At 42.1% G+C, this 14,296-nt stretch overlaps 1 protein-coding gene across 2 annotated transcripts in view; it reads right to left on the bottom strand.

Moving 5' to 3' along the window:
• SLC25A25 (solute carrier family 25 member 25) overlaps window positions 1-14,296 on the bottom strand; it is a 50,706-nt gene that overhangs the window by 35,174 nt on the left and 1,236 nt on the right. The gene's annotated exons all lie outside the window — the stretch shown is intronic.

Genomic DNA, 14,296 nt, shown 5'->3' with positions numbered 1-14,296 from the left:
AAAAAAGACAAGATATACAGTTTATAGGAAACTGTACTCACACAAAAAAAATCCTGGTATATGTGCTAGGTAGAAGGTTCGACCTTGTCATCTCCCGTTACACGGACATTAGGTAGCAAGTGATGTGGAAGATCTCTACCGGAGATGCCAAAGAGCTGCTGCCAGCAAGGGTACTGTGTGCCATGGAACAGACTCTACATAAGACGGCTTTAATATGTTCCGCCATACATGTGATGCACAAGGATCACATATCAATGGAGTTCTAGCACTATAACTGACTGTTTATGAAACCCCACCGTGCTATTTGTTCTATTATTTTAGATAGGGTAAACCACTGCCCTGAAGGCAAGCAATTTTTCTAATTGGTGATACCAATACCAAGCAGCGAGGGTGGATGACCGGAGGCATACAAAATAAAGTGTCACCCAATTTCCTCCCTACGCGAATTATGATCATGCTCCTTGAAGGATCAGGGCCATGTCTCACTTTAGGGGCTTAGTAGTTCTACAGCGAGATCATCTTTCAGCTGATGCAAAGACAAAGTAACCAGTGTAATTGCATGGTAGATATCCAAGGAGGTATCACCCATCCCCTTGAGCAGCACAGAGGACTGTCCTGGAAAGTTGGAACCAACGGGCAAAATGGAGAGAAGCCAGCCAGCTCTGCCCAGCCGAACTGCAGCATCTCTACATCCCCTGCTGTGATATTTGGTGAGTGCAAAGCTAAGCTATGGCCGCAAGGCTGTTGGGCTGCTCCGGGCAACTCTTAGAAATCAGCAGTTTTCTCCCCCACCCCCACTCCCACCCCTTGTAATTCCTGCTACTTAAAATCAAGAATAGAACAAGCATATCATGGAGACTGATTCTATCCCAGAACATTCCAGCTATGCTACAAGTATTGATAACTTTGCAAACAGGAGGAAAAGGAATACAAAAATAAATGTTTAATTGGAAACTCTTAATTGCAATACATTAAAAAATAATGGTGCAATATGATGAACAAGTCACAAATTCCACACAACTACAATTATAGGCCCATAAACATGTGTGCAGATAATGTAAAGCACATTTTAAATAATAAAATATGAAATGCACAGAACCACAATGCAATTGCCACAACACAATGACCATAACCATTTTCTGGCAACTTCCTGCCCCTGGCTGTACCCAGCATGAATTCTGAAGACCCCTCCCCTTAGTTCTCTGAGCAATGACGTGAACTTAAAATGGGGGGAGGGGGAAGAAGCCTCACTTCATGCTCTCCATGTTGTACAGCACACACAAAGAGAAATCATGGAAGGGACGAGCCTTGCTTCACACCAAGCTTTAGAGCAGCTTAGTCCAGGGCCCAAATGACCACCTCCAGACCAAGCTGGCAAACTGGGGCCTCCCCTCGAAGCCCTTCCAATATCATCTGCCCCACCCTCTTTTTTTTCAAAAAAGGGGATTCTCTGTGCAGAGAGGCATGGAACTCTCTATATCTCTCTACATGGAGAAAGGGACTCAGACAACTCCTGCAAGCCCTGGACAAGTTGGGCTGCTCCTTTCTGCACGATACATGAAGTGGTGCGGGAGACTCCCCAGTTTATCTCCCGTCTCTGAGATAAGCTGGGGATTCCCTTCTGTGAGAGGGAGGGGCTTTGGGAAGGCAGGGGGTGGGCCCAAAAGTTCCCAAGCACAGATGGGAGTTTGCCATCCCTTGCTTTAGAGACGCTAAGAAGCAGCAAGAGTCCCGCTTACAATTTCAGGGGTGAAATGAAAGGCCAACTCAGCCCCTCTCCCAAATCCTCAGCATGTGACAAGAGGATTTGGGGAAAGGGGCTGTGTCAGTGACCACAAATAAAGCCTTGCTGCCACATCTAGCCAAAATTTGTAGACCGCTGACTAAATGTGTTCTGACATAATCCAAGCCAGCAATGTCAGTTAGCCAGCTCTCATATCAAAACCCCAGGGCATTTCTTACCTGCTCCATGGATGAAAGTCGCATCCACCCACACTTTCAACCACCACCATTTGTATATAGGATCTCACATATCTGTCATCTCATAGGTGCCACCCCACTATTTTCACAGAAAAACACAACACTCAAACAAAGTGAGAAATGTAGACACCTTTAAGTTAAAAGAGGAACAATTATAACTAATTTAAAAAACAGAGGTTGAATACAGTATAGTAAGCAGTTCATCTGTCTGACAGCCATCTGCTTCTACCATGATCAATACCATTTCTCTGAGATCAACTGAAGACGGCAAGAAATTTTGAACACGGCTGTCAAGGTTTTTAACGGGATCTCCAAGCACACACCAGCCACTGTTGCTTGTGGTGGGAATTAGCCGGTTCCCCTCCTTTGAACACGTGAGAAGTCAAGTAGCAGAGCTCATATGCCGGAATCTAGACAGCTGATACACGAGAAGACAAGTGAGAGACTCTGCGAGAGAAGAGATGAAAGTCCAGATGAGGATTTTGAACAAGTGTAGATGGAAGAATGACATACTGAGGAAGTGCTGAGATGGAAGTGGCAGGGCACATTTACAAGTACAAATTTAGTGACGGGAAACAGGATCACAGCAGACATGGTTACAGACAGCAGAAGCACGGGTTTTCATGGCAGTGTTTACTTATTGTGAAAGCAAAAAAAAAAAGGATCTGTAATGAATAGTGTGACATGCTAGCCAATCTAAATACCATTCACATGATGAACCAGCCAAAGTCTCCTGATCGAATAATAAGGTTAAACACAGGGCAGTTTCACAGACTTAATGTGTGTCTAAGTAAGGGCATTTTCTTTACAAGTTACAGAAAATGTTGTCATCACAACAACAATTGCACACTTTTAGAATGCAATTCCCAATTATCTTTGTTAAAATTATGTGTCTGCTATCATAGGGATTACATACCGTTTTTATATTTTGTACAACTGCTATATTTTCAAGGTTATTAATCTCTGTAAACCACCTAGAGAGCTTTCGCTATTGGGTGGTATAGAAATGTAATACATAAAATTAATAAAATAAAATTGCTCTGTTTGGGTTGCAAAAGGAAGGGTGGATGTCAACCAAAGGGTAAAAAAACCATAAGTAATTTGCATTTTAATCTAATATTGCAAACAAATCAGTTTCTGTTTTCCTTTCCTGTAGCTGAAGTGTTTCATTGATAGTAGCAGCCTCATAAGGAATATGTAAACCCAACACAGACACGCGCGCACAGATTGTTTTGGGGAAGCAATAATAAGGAGCGTGCATCAGACAGCAGAGCCACTATCAAGGCAATTGGCACCAGAACAGAATAGATTTCAGAAATTAAAGTCAGCTATGCAGGGATAATGGCCAAGGGTCACATTTAGGACAAGTATTCCTGGCTTCAGGATTTACATTTCCTGTGCAATGACAGCACCCACTAGAGTCCAGAACTTTGCCTTACAATTAGCATTAAGAGAATCAGGAACAGCCATCATGGGTCTTAGGGAAAGGAAATGATGAAAAGTACTACATTTGACAGGAATCACAGTCAACCCAGAATAAAAAATGTACATGAAAATATGTTGCTTTCATGATTTTACTGTATTGTGGTTTTGTATTCACATTATTATTATTATTATTATTATTATTATTATTATTATTAGCAAACTATTTTGGGAATAATATTGAAGGATGGTATTAAAATATTTAATGAATAAATAGGAAAAAGAATGAATGAAAAAATAGAAAGAGAAACATTATGAATTCATTAAGGGGGAAAGCCCAACAAGATTCCAACTGTCCACATATTGTGTATTTCCCACAGAAGTGTTCTCAAAAGCAGCTCTATGCCTGAGCATTTCCCATGGCAGAATTTCAATCAAGTCCTTTACCATTGCAAGTTCCCTGTGAAAAGTGTGAATCCTGCTCACAGTGGCCACAGGGAAGCTTTTCCCCATGTCGACGTCCAGCTGCACCAGCTTTCAATTAATGTGTTTCTACAAAATGATAGACCAGAGTTGTGGGAAATCCTGAGCTTTCTCCAGAATCCTGTTTTACCATTTTGTGCAAACGTAGCCAATGCATTGGCTGTGCACATCCAATGTAACAAGGAGATTTAGCTTCCGGTGTGCCACCACAAATATTACAAAAACAGCATCTATGGTAGCACGCCAGAAGCTGACACCAGCAAGTGAAAATGACTCTCTCACCTTGAGCTGGAAGCCAGCAGAGAGGCAAAGCTTTCTTGTGACTATCAGGTGCTACACTGGTCCTGTGAGCCTACTGCAAACAAACTGAGTGGAATAATGATGTTGGCCTCTTACTGCGATAATGAGCAGTTTAGGCACAAGTAACACCTAAAATGTACTATTTACATCTAAATATAACTACAGCTTTGTGAACTAAGAAAAATGGCACTGGCCGAACCCATTCAGTCCATAAGTCTCAGAAACCTATCTTCTTGCTTAACCCACAGTGTAACAACCTTCTTTCTAGGGAATATTTCCCTAGCAGCCAAAGCCTCACAGTCATTTCATTCCCTTGGACTTTAGAAAGAACCATCCACTCAAAGACTTCACACCCACCAGGGATAAAGTGGCCCTTTCTGCACCCCATCTCACAAAAGCCTTCCAACCTCCCCAACTGACTGATTTATTAAAACATTTGTATCCAGCCCTATATCACAAGGATCTCAGGGCGGCGTACAGGTAAAAATCATACAAACAATATAAAACAGTAAATATACACAGCTAAGAACAAATTAAACAATTAATAAGTTAAAACCAGTATAGACTTTAAAAACAGTAAAACCAATTAAAATGATTAAACCACAGCCGAGGTGCCACAACAGAGAAAGCCCTCTCCCACATCCCATGTCTTGCGTTGGTGGGATGCAGAGGAGGGTTCCTCCAACAGACATCTCCGTTCTGCTGCCATTCTTATTACATTCATTTCCAACCTTCCCTTTAAGGAGCTCAAGGCAGCTCTGTCGTCATCCCCCCTTTATTCTCACAACAACCATACGAAGTAGGTGAGGCTGAGACTGTGATTGGCCCAAAGTCACCAGCAATCTTTGAGAATCAATGGTGATTTGAAAATGTCTCTCTCCATTTCTAAACAAACTCTCTTAAGCACTGTCACATTAGCTTTCATGTGCTGAAAAAATGCCCCTTTTCCAAAAACCTGTTATGCAATGATATATTTTGTTTATATCCCATTTTTCTTCCATAGGGCTCAAGACAATGTACATGCGTTTCCCAGGTGATCGCCCATCTAGGCACTGACCAAATCCAGATCGGCTTAGCTTTAGAAAAGCGGTTGTGTTACATGCCTGCATACAAGCTCCTTCACTTAATGAAATGCGGCTGGCCACAACATACAAATATTTTCTCACCACCTCACTTCACTCACAGGTATGTCTAGCAGCAACATCAACAGAACTGCACAGTATTCCTTCCCCCCATAGACTCTCAAGTGCAGTTTCCTTTCATCTACCCATCTGTAAAGTTGCAGCGTACAGAAGATGGTGTTCTCCCAGAATAGAAGAAATGCTCCATGTAATGCTGCAGAAACACTTATCATTCCGCAAATCTCAGGAGAGATTGGAATATATGTTCTTATGAACTCTGCAGAGCAAAGGACTCGTCTGCCCTCTTGGATATTCTGACAGCAATGGAGGACAACACGTTTTCCATGGTGAGCTTCCCAAGGAGCTAGCCAACATCTCTCTTTGATGTTGTATATTACCATGGAGAGTGGTGCACAGATATCAAATGATGAAATAGTAGTTCTAGGAAAGCTGTGTGTGCCATAGACACAGGAGTAGTTCTAAGGCTGTATGATGCCTGCATATCTACTTGTGGAAAATCCTGACCTGGAAGCCATTCTTACTAAATCCAGGTAATAATAATAATAATACATTTATTTGTTACCTGCCTCTCCCTCTGGATCGAGGCAGGGTACAACACAATTAAAACAACATAAAATACATAAAACTAATTCAAACCAGTGCATCATTAAAAGCAGCACACCATTAAAAAAGGTACCTGGTGGGAGAATGAGTAGGCTAAAGTATTATTTGGGTGAGAAGGCTCTACGCACACCCAAAAGAAGGAATTAGCTTGTTTTACAAGGAATCAATAGCATTAGCTCAAATACATGTGGCTGATTATGGGTTGTATCTAGTATTAATCTAACTTAAGTGCCATACATTTCAATGGGTTAACTCGAAGTAGAGCTAACGTTAGGTACAACCCTATGAGTTGAATAACGAGAAAGCAGAGAGCCCGTACAATAATAATTAGAGTTTACATAGCACCACTGATGTACGTGCACTTTACAGAGTAACCAGCATATGCAAATATAAAGGTCCACACCTCAATTAGTTTATTTCTATATTTTGGGAGTGGGAAAGATAAGGGAAGGGCAAGGGCGAATTATGCTCCATTGCAAAAATGTGTATTTGGGCTATATGCCAGTGAGAGGTAAGACCTAAGGAGCTGTGCCAAGGGTCTAACAGAGAAGGCGGATTTTGAGGATGAATTTGAAGAAAAAAGAAGTGACACTACATGAATTCAAAAGAGGAGTTCCAGGTAAAATTGGAAGCACAGAAAGTGGGAGATTTTTGGATGGCAGAAGGTTGCTGAGTTGAGGGAGTGAGGTTCACAGGAGAGGGCAAAACAATGCAGAACTTTAAAGATGCATTTATATCGGAAGCACAATGGGATGGAATGCAAGTATGGGCAATGACAGAGTAATTATTTCAGAGACAGTAGAATTCTGAAGTAACGTAAGATAATGGAGGCATTACAATGGACAGACCAGAAGAAGAATTTTGCAGCAGTCAAGACTGACCAGAACACAAATAACCTCAGGAACTGAGTGTGCACATGGGGGCATAATTGGTGTATCAAAAAAACTCTGTGATTTAATCATGCATTAATTATGGGGAACTAAGGTGAGGGAAGAACCAAAACCGAAAGCAAGGCTGTGTACCTAGTCATACGGGTGGGTTACAATGTTGCTGGCAGCGGATATGCAAAGTAACTGAAAAATGGATGGCTGAGTCCTGTCTTGCACATTGTGTGTTTGACATCTGAGGGAGAAACAGTGTAAGTATCAAACATACATATGGCAATCTGAGGTCCTTGGGGAAAGGGTGGGGTGCAGATGTTATCACATGCACTTTTATTTATGGAACCACATACTCCAGTTTTCCACATGTTCTGGTAAATAGCTGTCCCAGGGTTTTTGTTTTTTTAAAAAAAGATGTTAGAGATACCTTTACATACATGTGATCACATACATACTCCACCCACTTCCAGTTCTCTAGATACTAAGATTTTTAGAAGAGCACAATTAGCAAATGCTTGCATACTGAACCAAAATGCCTGTGCACTGCTTCTCTATCACCCCCACTCCCAACTGGAGAGGCCACCAGTGAGGGAGGAAGCAGCAGCCAGGCCCCTCTCCACCGTGCCTGAGTCCAGCTCCAGCTGAGAGCCCCCTCCCTCCTGCTACCAACTGTCTCTGGAGAGGCCACCAGTGAGGGAGGAAGCAGCAGCCAGGCACCTCTCCACCGTGCCTGGGTCCAGCTCCAGCTGAGAGCTCCCTCCCTCCTGCTACCAACTGTCTCTGGAGAGGCCACCAGTGAGGGAGGAAGCAGCCGCCAGGCACCTCTCCTCTCCACCGTGCCTGGGTCCAGCTCCAGCTGAGAGCCCCCTCCCTCCTGCTGTCACCTGTAACTGCTGAACTTTCCAACTAAGATTGTAGTGCCTGAATTTGCTTTCCTTTTCCCTCTCCTCCTCCTCCCTCCCAATCCCCTTTCCTTTTGTGTCATGTCTTTTAGATTGTAAGCCTGTGGGCAGGGACTGTCAAGAAATACTTTTGTAAGCCGCCATGAGAGCCTTTTTTGGCTGAATGGCGGCATAAAAATCCTTAAATAAATAAATAAATAAAACCCCAAAACTCAGCTACTCAGGGAGTAAGCATTGCTTAGTATGTTTGAGTTGCCACTATTTTAGTAAATACATTTAGATCTTAAGCTTCATAAACAAAACCCATTATGGTCTTTTTACTAACATGCCTGTTTCAGAAGTTAGTTCAGGACAGGCTACTGCAAAGTAAATTAATGCCGAATACCGCCAGCCAGAAATAACTTTCAACAATGTCTATCAGTGTTTGCTAGCACGTGAGGGGGCTGGATCTCAGGCGGTGATCCTTGGTATGTAGGAGGATGTTGCAAGCACATAAGGGCGCCCCTATTTTCTTGTGTGATGTGTTGGAAGGCATATTATGCAAACCACCCACAAAAGCAGCTAGTATGTATGATGTTACCTTATAACTGGATTGTATCATTCAGTCGTTAAGCCATAAGCCATAGGTTGTTAAGTTGAAAAGCCATAGCCTTCAACACTGCAGATAAAAATTGGCACAACACTTATAATGATTTAATTATCATACCATAGATCATTGCCAAGGCCTCCCACCACCACTGTTACACATTGCTGAAGGTGTATCTTCATCTGTTGTACTCATCTGCTGTGTGCTGTATTCGTTTACTCTATAACAGCCAGGAGAGAGACTTGTTTTTTCATTAAAGATACACCAAAAAGCAACCTAGCCCTGCAGTATGGTATCTACAGTTAAAAATGATCAGTATATAAAGTGGCAAATGGTGTGCTTGATGGCATCTTAACATTCGGGCACTTGATTTTCTACGTATGCACTGAAGACAAGATCCATTCACCACCACCCCAACCCATAGATTTATGATGAACTAATACAGCAATTGAATATGCCACAAAGGATATGGAGCTGAGCCCTCAGAAAAAGGCAATCATGGAAACAAGACATGGAAAGAAGCAGCAGCATAAGAATACGTATGTTACCTGCTTTTCCTGAATTTTCCATCAGGAAATGTTATGCCATAATTTTCTGGGAGTCAACCTTGCATCTACAATCCAACTGTAATGTGACACCATGATTATACATAATAGTCTTATTATAGGCAGTCTGGACACACTCCACAATTCCACCTCATGCACTGTTCACTAAAGACAAGATGCATCTGCCACAACGAACACATAGGCCTGGTTCAGACAACATGCTAAACCATGCTGCTTAACAACAGAATAGTTAAGGGAACGCATTAACCTTAATGCATTCCATTAACCATTTTGTGGTTAAGCAGCATGGTTTAGTGTGTTGTCTGAACCAGGCCATAGATGTAAAAACGGCACTGCCAAAGGGCAAAAACACAACCCTCTTTTTCCATGTCTGAAGTCCTGCTTTGAGTCTTCTGCTAACTGAGGCTCAGCAAGGAATAGCACCTTCTTGGTTGTGGCACTTTGGAATATCTACCTAGAAAAGTCAGTACCTAGAAAAGTCAGTATGGATCTCTCATATTGACCTGGTTTTCACATACTATCAAATTAATTAACCCATGATTTGCTGTACATGACCAGGAGCCCTGTCTCTGGTACGCTCCCCACTTCCGCTTTTAATCACAACCTACAATCCCCTGGTTCCTAGGCTGTGCAACATGATGTGCAAACACAGAGGGCAACCTGGCCATTCATAGGTTGTGATGAAAATCGGAAGGGAATAACACACAGGAGGCAGTACGCTCGCTCACTCCTGCATAGCAAATCATGTATAATTAACATGTGAACCAGCCCTATATGTCCTCTAGAAAAGACCCAGCGACTTGAAGAGGCTGATCATCTACTATTATAGTATTTATTATATTGGATTGAATCTCTTTGCTACTAAGCACTTTGAGCTCCACTAGGAGAAGAAAAGTGTGATATAAAGTTCCAAATTGAAACAAAAATAATTGGATTTAGTTGATATACTGCGCTTAAACAAAGTACGTAATTATCTAATTTACAAATATTTTGCATCTCTTTAATCTCCCCCACCCTCATTATTACCCTGTGTCAATTTGTCTATTTACATTGTAATTTGGGGTAAGAATCTGCTCTTTGTAAAGCATCATGTACATAGCTTGCAATTATACAAAACCAAAAATAATTGTGATCTTTAAACCTAACGTAATTTTAAACATTTGATTTCCTGATGTATATTGATTTAAATATGATCACTAGGGGGATTTGATTCTTGTTCAGTATTATTTGAAAGTTATACTTTATTCACACATATATTTGCATGTGTGTTCATCATATACACACAAATACGAACAAGATAGGAGAGGGACAAGAATAGGAGCAGGAAACAGGAACAAGGATATGGGCATTTTAAAAACAGCAATCTGATTTCTGATTCATAATAGCTTAAATATAATAAGATAATTAGGGTGACATAATTCAAATACCAATTTAAAGAAAAATTATGTTCTATTTTAATCATGCATACATGTACGTGTGGCAGTGATTACTCTCAGTGTCTGGGTGCGTTAATGGACTGGATGAGGGTCAATAAACTGAGACTCAATCCAGACAAGACAGAGGTACTGTTAGTGGGCAGTATATCTGCCTGGCTGACTGATGTTCAACCTGTTCTGGAGGGGGTCGCACTCCCCCTAAGGATAAGGTTCATAGTTAGAGGATGCTCTTGGATTCAGTATCATCACTAGAGGCACAGGTAGACCCAATAGCAAGGAGCATCTTTTATCAGGCTCGGATGATATACTAACTCTGCCTTTATCTGGACAGAAATGGCCTTGCTACCATTATCCATGCTCTGGTAACCTCTCGTCCGGATTACTGCAATGCGTGATACATGGGAATGCCTTTGAAAATGGCCCAGGAAGTTCAGCTGACCAAGCAGTGGGCAGCGAAATTGTTAATGGGGTCCGGCCAATTTGATTATATTATTCTAGTACTTTTCCACCGACAATGGCTGCCAATTCATTCCTGGGCCCGATGCAAAGTGTTGGTATTAACATTCAATGCCCTAAATTGCTTGGTGCCAGGTTACCTGAAGGATCGTTTCCTCCCATTTATATCTGCCAAATATACCCCAAGATCGTCTTCAGCGATCCTTCTCTGTGAGCCTCTGCCAAAGGAAGTAAGGTGGGTTTGCTAGTTAAGAAGAGGGCCTTTTCTGCTGTAGCACTTCTGTTGTGGAATGAGCCCCCAGAGAGGTTAGCCTGGTGTCTACTTTATTCTCTTCGCAGCGGCAGATGACCTTCTAGTTTTAGTCTTTCAGTTTCTGTTGTTTTTAAATCAGTTATTATACTTTAAATCTTTACACAGCTATAGGTTTTATTTTATGATTTTATACTGTAGTTTTAAACTTTTATATTATGTTTTATTGCATTCTATTTTATGGTTTCAATTGTTGTGAACCACTCAGACAGCTTCGGCTATTGGACAATATAGAAATGTAATAAATATATTCATGGGAGAATATATTTCATGGGAGAAATAAAGACAGGGATTACAGTAGGATCAGGGACTAAGAAATAAAAACAAGTTGGCAGGTTATGGAAAAAGCAAACATGAACGTGTTTTCTGATGTATTTAATATGCTAATGTAATTAGAACGACCTATGATTTTTGTTCAAAATGATTTTCAATTGAAGTTTATCTGAAAGACATAAGTGGCATGCATGTATAATATCAGGGCAGAGATTATAGGAGGGCCAAGAAATGAAGGCAGTGTTGGGAATATATAGGAAAAGGAAAGGTAAGTTCAATTTCTGATGTGTAATGACTTAACATGGCAAAATCATTAGTAACATGGTAAAATAATTTAGGGTGCAATCCTGCCCTGATGCCCGTCAGCCCCTGGAACCCTTGCAGAGCTTGAATCACTCTGCATTTTTGCTAGACAGGCATCTAGATAGGGGTCTGTGGAGGGGGAGGGAAGGAGGTTGGGGAGGGCTGGGGACAACTCCAACCTAGGGTCCAGGAATCCAAACGATACTATGCCCCCCCTGCCCCAGACACTGTCTATGGGTCATAGGATTGCTCTCTTGATATGATAAAATAATTATGGCAACATGGTTTTTGTTCAAATATGATTTCGTTTAAAGCTTGAACATGAAACTGTTCTCTGGGACTGCAGATTCTAGTCTCATCCATCGGCCAGAGAACCAAGGGGCACTGGGAGGCTGCACCCCCTCCTCCCAGGAAGAACATCTAGCCAAGGGGGAGACCAACCTGGCCCCCTGCATCTGCCAGAGAAAGAACAGCTTCAGGGAGCTTGCTTCATCCTTCCCTGCCAGAAATTACACCTATTAGAACTTTGAAATGAAGTGTGTTCTGCTTTTTTCCTCTTCTGCCTCCCAATCTCATCTGTGTGTGTGTGTGGGGGGGGTGTCTTTTAGACTATAAGCCTAGAAGGCAAAGACTCTCATAATTAATCTTTGTTAGAACATAAGAGCCATGCTAGATCAAACCAAGGGTTCATTTAGCCCAGCATTCTGTTCACTAGCTGCCTGTGGGAAAGACACAAGTAGCACATGAGAGCAACAGAACTCTCTCACCCTTGACTCCCAGCAACTGGTGTACATAGGTATACTGTCTCTGATACTGAAGGTAGCATACAACCATGAGTACTAGTAACCATTGACAGGCTTCTCCTCCAGGAATTTGTTTTAAAGCCATCCAAATTGGTGGCCATCATTGCATCTTGTGATAGTGAATTCCATAGTGTTGCTACCCCAATATCTCAGGTCCTCCATCTCACTTGAAAATGGTGTCCTTTGCTCCCTTTCACAGTTGCTAGATTAGATCATGCTTTTGCCCTATTCAGAAGATCCAGGTATCAAGAGCAATTGCCTAACAATTAGCTCCCATGGAGACACAGTGCCTGAATATCCCAGACTATTAGCATTCCTTTGTGGTTAGTTATTGCTTTAAGAACATAAGAAGAGCACTGCTGGATCAGACCAAGAGTCCATCTAGTCCAGCACTCTGTTCACACAGTGGCCAACCAGCCGTGGGCCAGGGACCAACAAGGCAGGACATGGTGCAATAGCACCCTCCCACCTATGTTCCCTAGCAACTGGTGCACCCAGGCCCATTGCCTCGAGCACTGGAGCTAGCACAAGTAGCTAGCATCGGGGCTAGTAGCCATTGATAGCCTTTGCCTCCAGGAACTTATCCAAACCCCTGTTGGTACAATTCCGTGGTCGCTTACTGCCTTGGATACTGGAGGTAGAACATAACCATCAAGGCTAGTAGCCATTGATAGGCTTCTCCTCCAGGAATCTGTTTTAAAGTCATCCAAATTGGCGGCCATCACTGCATCTTGTGATAGTGAATTCCATAGTTTGATTCTGTGCTTTTCTCTGCACCAAATCTCCCACCAATCAGCTTCATAGGATGACCCCCATTGTGTTCTAGAATTATGAGAGAGGGAGTCTTTTCGGGGCTGAAGACTGGAGTAAAACACTGTAAATAAGCCAACAAATATCAACACATACACAGACATGTGCATGTGTTTTATGAGGTGAGGAATACATAATCGGATTTAAAGGGCAGAATCCAACTAAATCCAAAGGGAGAGGCGGGTAAGAAATAAATTTATTATTAAGTCTTAGTTATAGATGCATTGAAATGAATGGGCCTTAAGTTAGCCATGACTAAACTGAAGCCCCCTTGATTTCAACGGGATACAGAATAGTATCCAACGTTAGTCCTATTTAGAGGAAACACACTGAAACGAATGGGATTTTAGCTAGCCATGACTATTATTATATTTATTTGTATCCCGCCTTTTGCCCAATGCTGGGCCTCAAGGCGGCCTTACAAAGTTTAAAACATACAAGGGGGTGGGGGACAAAAACATAAACGTTTAAAATACACAACAAAATTATAAGACATTAACATAGATGGAGGGCCAGATTATTCTCCAAAGGCCTGCTGGAACAAACAAGTTTTAGCCTGCTTCCGAAAGCCCATCAAGGAGGGAGCCAGCCTAGCTTCCCCGGGAAGAGAGTTCCAAAGCACTGGAGCAGCCACCGAGAAGGCCCTCTCCCATGTTCCTACCAGGTGTGCCTGTGAAGATGGTGGGACTGAAAGAAGGGCTTCTCCAGAAGATCTCAAAGCACGGGCAGGCTCATAAGGGAGGATACGGTCTTTCAAACCAATGTCCAACTCATTTTAATGGATCTATTCTAAGTAGGGTCTACCACACACACAGAGTAGCTTCCAATATGGGTCCTACTTAGAGTGAACCCATTGATATGAATGTTATTTTAGATAACTATGACTAAACGATTCCCCATTCATTTCAATGGGTTTACTCTAAGTAGGGCCCGCCACACATACACAGAGTAGTATCCAACGTTGGTACTAGAGTGGACCCATTGAAATGAATGGACTTTTACTAGCCATGAGTAAAGGATATCCCATTCATTTCAATGGG

The sequence above is a fragment of the Elgaria multicarinata genome, chromosome 19, assembly GCF_023053635.1.
Source record: "Elgaria multicarinata webbii isolate HBS135686 ecotype San Diego chromosome 19, rElgMul1.1.pri, whole genome shotgun sequence".
Taxonomy (NCBI): domain Eukaryota; kingdom Metazoa; phylum Chordata; class Lepidosauria; order Squamata; family Anguidae; genus Elgaria; species Elgaria multicarinata.
This window is presented reverse-complemented; position numbering and strand designations above follow the sequence as displayed.